This window comes from Ceratotherium simum, chromosome 13 (genome assembly GCF_057802395.1).
Source record: "Ceratotherium simum simum isolate JZ-2026a chromosome 13, ASM5780239v1, whole genome shotgun sequence".
Lineage (NCBI taxonomy): Eukaryota > Metazoa > Chordata > Mammalia > Perissodactyla > Rhinocerotidae > Ceratotherium > Ceratotherium simum.
The window spans coordinates 29,366,334-29,373,798 of NC_141912.1; positions in this window are offsets into that span (position 1 = coordinate 29,366,334).

Consider the following 7,465-nt stretch of genomic DNA (forward strand, 5'->3'; position numbering starts at 1 on the left):
GCCTGGGGCTTTAGGGGAAAAATAAATAAATAAAAAAATTAAAAAAAAAATCATCACCGTCTATGTCAGATTCCAACCCAGAGGAGCAGCATTCCTTCACAAATCATAGCTCATATCTATCACCAAACACAGATGTAAGTACCTCCAATGTTTCACTTGTAAATAAAATCTCTAAAATATACAGTACAGATTGTATTTAATTAGAAAATCACAGAAGGGCACCACACACCTTAAGAGTCCTCTGTTAATAATGGTTGGGTCAGATCCACCCACATTTTCTTGGTGATGTGTGAATATGTTTTGCAGAATGCAGTTTGTGGAAGAATATCTGGGCTTCATTAGCTTCTTTAAAGTCATTCCTTCTCTCCCTTTCCATCCTTGAGAGCTGTCTCTTTTTTTAGGCCGACAAAATGAGGAGATTGTTAGGATGTCCTGAGACACATACCCTTCAGTTCATATCTGAGACTGGGAGAAACAGGTAATAGACAAGGATCCTGGGTATTGTGACCTCTTCTAAGAACAGAGAATTTGTTAGATTAAGTGAAACATATTAGCTTTTTAGATGTTATACATTGTGGTAAGCTATATCACATAGTTTTTGACCTTTCATATTTACCACAGTTCTTCACAATGGGTGTTATTATTCTCATTTTGCAGATGTTTTTAAAGTTCAGAGAGGTTAAGTAATATGCCTCATATCACACAGCTAGTAAGCACTAGAGAGATACTAAACTTAGTTATGTCTAAGTCCATATCTCCAGATCTTTTTTGTACCTAGAATAGCAAACGGGTCTCATCTTCCATGTCAGTTTTATTGCTGAGGACTGCTTGGCAGGGTATATCCTAACTCCAAGAAAAATGTGTCCTTATCTTTAGCAATTTCAACATGAATCAATGAAATGATGTTGACAGCATGTATTCCTTCTATTTGTCAACTTTATTTAAAAGCATGCTTTATTTTGTCTTCAGAAGTGTATATATTGGAGACTGTTTTTGGAAAATCTTCCCAAATTCTCTCCTTCCCTCCCTCCCCCATTCCCTCCTTTCTTCCTTCTTACTCCCACCCACACCCTCTATTCTCTCCTCTCTTCCATGTAACTATGTGAAACAGTTTTACATACAGCAATATTGCACTTGGTGTAATGGGGTATTAGCCACATATTCCTCTGCCGTTTATCTTCTTGCTCTTAATTCTGAGATTTCCAGGTTTTCCTGACATCTCTCCGCTCAATCATGAAGACTAAGAGGAACTAGTCTTGGTGCCTTGACCAACCAATCTTAGTCACTTCACTACAGTAACAGTTCATCTTACCAACATTTTCATCACAATATCTGCTAACTTTGTTGCTAAGTTATTGATGCCAAACAGATTTGAGCCCAGAGGAGTGTCATAAGCTTAACACGACGTAATATGTCAACTATACTGACAAATGTGGATAGTTTGAGGTTGTATTTACATTCCCAGTTCATTTTCTAACAGTCAGTTAGGAACTTCTCCAGTTTCTAAATTGTGAGACAAATCAAAATTCAAAGAGAATTTTTTCCCCATATTGTAGAGTGCTTTAGAGTTATTTTAAAAGATGTGGTAGGGAACATGACCAATGTCACCTTTAGATAGAGTTTCCCAACTTTTTTGCCTTCTATTTTTTTCTGATTAAAATTAATGTTTGTTTTAGAATATTTGGAGAATATAGAAAAAAATTTTTAAAAACATTAAAAATCCTTAATATCTCCGAGAAAACCTCTACTAATAGTTTGATATATGTCCTTCCAATCAACTTTCTATGCATAAATATTCAAAATGGGCATCAGAGAGTATGTTTTAACCTGTTTTTTCCTTAAGTACCACATTTTGGCAATTTCCCATGGCCATAAATATTCTCCTGAAACACGATGTTTGAGTTATATATGTCTTCATATGAATATAGAAAATTTTTTATATATCCACTTTTATTAATGGATGTTTGTGTTGTTTTATATTTATTATGATAAATTTCAGTAATAAGCGTACTAAATTAGATTCCCTGAATTTTGGGTTAGGTTACCTGTATTTTAATAAACTTTCCAAGACACTCATTCCAATAAATTAGAGCTGATGCTGGTCATCAATATGGAAAATTCAAGAGCCATTTGGCTAATGCAGAATTCAGTGTCTATGTTGACAAATTATTGCAAATGGTGTGCAGAGAAGGGCACTCATAATCTCTGAGCACTTTCTACTCAGCATATCATTTACTCTTTATATAAATCTTATAAATAATGCTATGATTCCCATTTTTCAGATGAAAACACTGAGTCTCAGCAAAATAAACATGTAGAATCATGTATCCATCATGTGAAAAAAAGACAATTTTATCTCTCCCAAACTAATGTACTTTCAACCGAGTGGCTAAAAATTTGCCTTAACTGATGACTACAGAATGGTCTTTAAAAATATTTTAGTACAACTTATATTTATACAATTGGAATGTTTTAGTTAGCGTCAAACTTTTATAGCTAGTATTCCTGACTGTTAATGTCAATGTGCTTTGTCTACAGTGTCTTGATGGCTACTCTAATTGTTACTAAATATCTAGTCTTTTAGTTGAACATGTTTCTTTGCACCATTGATTCCAAGTATAATTGTTTATTTCCTGGCACAGGTGTAGATTAATTTAAGTGTTCAGTTTGTGTTATTAAAGAATACTGTCATGTATATATACATATATATATATATATATATGTATATATATATATGTATATATATACAGAGAACAGATTGGTGGTTACCAGAGTGAAAGTGGGTGGAGGGAGGGTGAAAGGGGTAAAGGGGCACATGTGTACAGTGACAGATGGTAACTAGATTTTTGGTGGTAAACACAATGTAGTCTATACAGAAGTTGAAATATAAAGAAGGACACCTGAAATTTATATATTGTTATAAACCAATGTTACCTCAACAAAAATGTTTTTAAAAAAATGAAAAAAAAAAGAATACTGTTCTAGAGTTTAGTTTAAGTCAGTTAATAAAAATTCTTGATAAAATTAAAATGGAAATATAGAGAATCCTCTAGTTTAAAATGCTCAAGTTCTAATTCAAGAAGAAAAAATAATTTTGTAGTTTGATGCAAATTATAGAAGCCAAAGAGATAAATGAAACATGACTTTTTAAAAATGAAGGTGGTATTATGCATTTATTCAAACAACATACTTCATTGATTGCCCTAACTGGTATACAAATATACATTTGAATTCTAAATTTGGAAAGTTATTTATTTGTGCTTCATTTTAATGACTGTCTTCTTTTCTTGTGAACTACTGTGGATATTTTCAGGAGAAGGAGAGAACAAGTTGGATAAAGGTTTAAATTCCCAGAATGTTGTATTTCACATTACCAGAATCAAAGGAATTCTCTGGTACACCTGTCATTCCACCAACAGAAGAATCACAAAATCCTGTTCTCTGATCCATCTTTCCCCTCATTGCTAATCTCTACCTCCACTTCTACTTTTTTAACTTTTCTTTCTACTTCTGAGAAGCAATTAGACCAATCCATTAGTCTAACTTATACTGCTCATTTTATGCAACACATTTATTTTGAGAATGAACTTCCTGTTTGCCAGGCATGGGGGTCTGTGCTAGAAGTAAAATGAAGAATAAAATAAAATTTGACCATACCTTCAGAAGTATACATATAGGGGGTTAAAAATTTATAAAATAATTTTTAAAATATACATATATATAATAAAAACTGTAAAAATTGCTTTCAAGGAAAACAACAGAGAGCCTAGCCTGGTTTGGAGAAGTCATCAAAAACTTCTTTGAGAAAATGTGAATTGAAATCTCAAGAATGAACAGGAGTCAAGTAGGTAAAGGTGAGTTAGGTATGGATAACTTTCCACACAAAAAGAAGAGCATGTTCAAATGTCTGGAGGTTGCGGGTAGCACAAGATCTTAAAGGAAGTCCAGGAGGCTGGAATGCAGGGAATAAGGACAGGAAGGTGCTCTGGTAGGGTTGGAGTCATTTGAGATCTCAGAGCAATAGGAAGACATTTCAGGGATGTGAGATGTCCATGTTTTAAAAATGGTCCTTCTGGCAAATGTATAGACAGTGGAACGGAAGGAGGAAGAGTGGGTAAAACAAGCCCACTAGTTCACCATTTCAATTGTCCAGACAAGAGGCAACGGTAGTTTAGAATAGAGTAATGAGAATTGGATTAGAAAAAAGTGGAAGCATTTGAGAGATATTAGGAGATATAATCGCTACAATTTTAGTATGAAGTGAGGAGGAGAGATGAAGTAAGGATAATAATCATAACTGACATATACTGAATGATTATTATGAAATACCCATTTTACACACCTTATCTCAACAAATTCTCACACTAAAAAAGAAAACACACAAAAAGCTATGAAATAGGTGTATCATGCCCATATTACAAGTAAAAAAATTTTAAATGAGTTTCAGAGAGATTAAATAATTTGCCTAAAATTACACAGAAATGGTGATATCAAGTTTTATATTTCACTTTGTTGCCTTAACAAGCACACTGTGCTGATCTAGATTACAAGTTTGATGGTTGATGGAGTCATTCACTAAAATAGGGAAAGCTGAAAGAAGTGCATATCCAGAAGGAGACCATAGGTGCAGTTCTGGCCATGTTGAATTTGAGACATCTTTGAGACATCCAAGAAAATATGTCAAATAAACATTTGGTATTTGGACCTGAGAGGAGAGGTGCGCTCTTGAGATATAAATTTGTAACACATCAGCATATGGAGGGTAATTGAAACTATTCCTATAGATGGGAGATCATAGAGTAAGAAAGAGGAAGCATGGAATGAAACTTCTTCATGACTTTCAGAACTAATTTGTTGGATAGAGAAGCTGGAAAAGAAGTCTGAAAATGAGTAAAGTATAAGTAGGAAGGAATCTAGGGAAGCACTGAATCACAGTGTAGGAAAGATAGTGCTGTTATCAAAAGAGCTGTTTGTGAATACAAAAGGACCCCAATTTTCTTGCCGGACTATTCCCCATGAGGTTATCCTTCTAAGAACTCACTTCCCATACAAACACAGGTCAATATGAAGTGCTATCTGCAGTCCAGTTCTCAAACAGTGAAGGAGAAAATGCTTGATTTTGCAGCCTCCACCTCCCTTTCAATGTCTCTTACACATTTAGAGAAAGAACCACTTTCTCTCAGGGATTTCCTCATGCTTTTGTTTTGTCACCTAAGATTCCTCTCAAGTCTCCTCTGCCCCATGATCATTCCTCCTCACTTGAAAACATGCCTTTCTTGTGTTTCTAAACTGTTAGGGAAGCTGTCATATGGTGACCAAGTGAAATAATTTAAACAATTAATGTGTTACTCCTCTAAGGTCGTCTTGAAACAAAAAGACATCTTTCAGAATATGCCCTTTAACTTTAGTTATTTGTGTCCAGTCAATCTGGATGTCTTTCTTCCTGCCTCCATTTCCATCTGCCAATCTTCATTTTTTTCAAAGCTCAGCTTTAAATGCCACTTTCCCTTCAATTTAAAACGATGTTTCCCCTTCCTGAAAACTCTACACACCTTAGTTTACATCTCAACTGTGATACTTAAAACGCAGCATATTTATTTGTGTGATTTATATCACCTATTTGGCCATGAATCCTTGAGGATACTTATCTTGTCTCACTCATCTGTTTCTTAATAGATTACTTGAGGACACAAACTTTGACATTCAGTAATGGATCACTGCTGTTGCAATGTACTATAACAGAACTTTCCAAGAAAAATCTTGGATTTCTTCCCTTCATTACATATCCATAACGCCGTAGAACTTAGAAAAAATGTTCACATCTGGCATATTTATTCTCATAGCAATTATGAGTTATAGTCAAGGAAACTAAAAGTCACAGAGAATAACTGACTCTTATAAGATCACACAGTTAACAAGTAGTGATACTAAGAGTAGAAAAAAAAATTCTTCTATTTCCACATCTGGAAAAAATCCCCCAACTGATACTTAAAGTATTCTACATATGATGGCTGCCTCTCATAGACACAGATTGGCCCTAGCACAGAATAGACTATGGATCATAATTCGTCATGTGAAGCACAGATATTTCACACAGAGGTATAGGAAAACAGCTCCTCCCTACCTAACCGAAGATCATAAAACCTGATACACTACAATAAAAAAAATGCATATTATCAGATGTTCACATCATAATACAATCTCCAGAATTGCCGCTAAGAACTCATAAGAAAAGACTCCCAGAAAATTCATAAGAAAATTTGCCTTCCAGGATCTTAGTCTTAACTTCTTCACTTCCTTCTAAGGGACCCAATGCTTCTTTATTAAAGAATGTTCTCAAAAAAGGAACCTTACAAGAGCAGAATCTTTAAGTTGCAAGGATCCTCAAAAGTATATTACCCAATCCCTTACTTATAACTATGAAAATCACATAGCAAGCATAATAAAATGAGTGAGCATAGCAAGAGCTCAACAAAAAATAACCAGCATACAAAGATATTAGATTCACAAGAAAGACTGTTTCTTGTGAGAAAGTCATACACACTGTGTTTCTGATACTATTCTCTGCAATCCAGTGGTATTTCAGTCTCTTGTTCTTCTTTTTTTATATATATATAATAAAGATGTTGTTCTTTATTTAATAAGTCACTAAAGGGCCATTCTGAGTGATGTTGAAATTACTCAAAATAACAGAAGCCCTCTGGTTCACACACACTCAGCCTACTTCCGCCACCCAAAGCATGGGATGGACAGTTTGATTACTCCCTCCTTTGGAAACTTTCAGGTCATTACACTCCACTTTCCCACTCACCTAGTCTCTCATCCAAAGAACAAGGTATACAAAAATATACCTCTAAAAGAAGTGGAACTATAGCTAAGCAATTAAAAAATACTTACTTACTTACCTGGGATCAAAACTATACCAAAAGAGTAGAGATTACCATTCAGACTCTTAGAACCTAATGTGAGACTGCTTTTATGAACACAAGGAAGTGGCAGATAACTGCCCCTGGAGGGTCTGTGCTGACAGATTCTCTGAATGAGTGGGCTTCTTCCTGAGTGCCAAGAGTCTCCTCAATCCCTGAAGGCCAGTGCATGGGACTGGAGTGGGCAAGGACAACGCTCCCTGGATGCAAAAGACCTCACATCTTCTGGGGCTCTTCCAAGGGCCCTGGAGACATATGTCTGGGACCTCTGAGCACAGGTCCTGAGACTTCACTTGCTCCTTCTGATTCCTGCCTCAGCCCCTGAGAATCTGGTTGTCCTCTAGCAGCTCTGTTGCCATCATGGCTCTGCTTCAGGAAGTCTCATGTGGAATCAAAACTACTCTATGTGGACTCCTATGTCTTGGCCCACATCTGACCAGTGAGAAACACTTTGCATCCTTTCTCCATCATCAGAGGAATTACAGTTCTCTAGTTTGTTGTTGATGCAGAATATCAGCCCTTGGACTAAAATTCCAGGG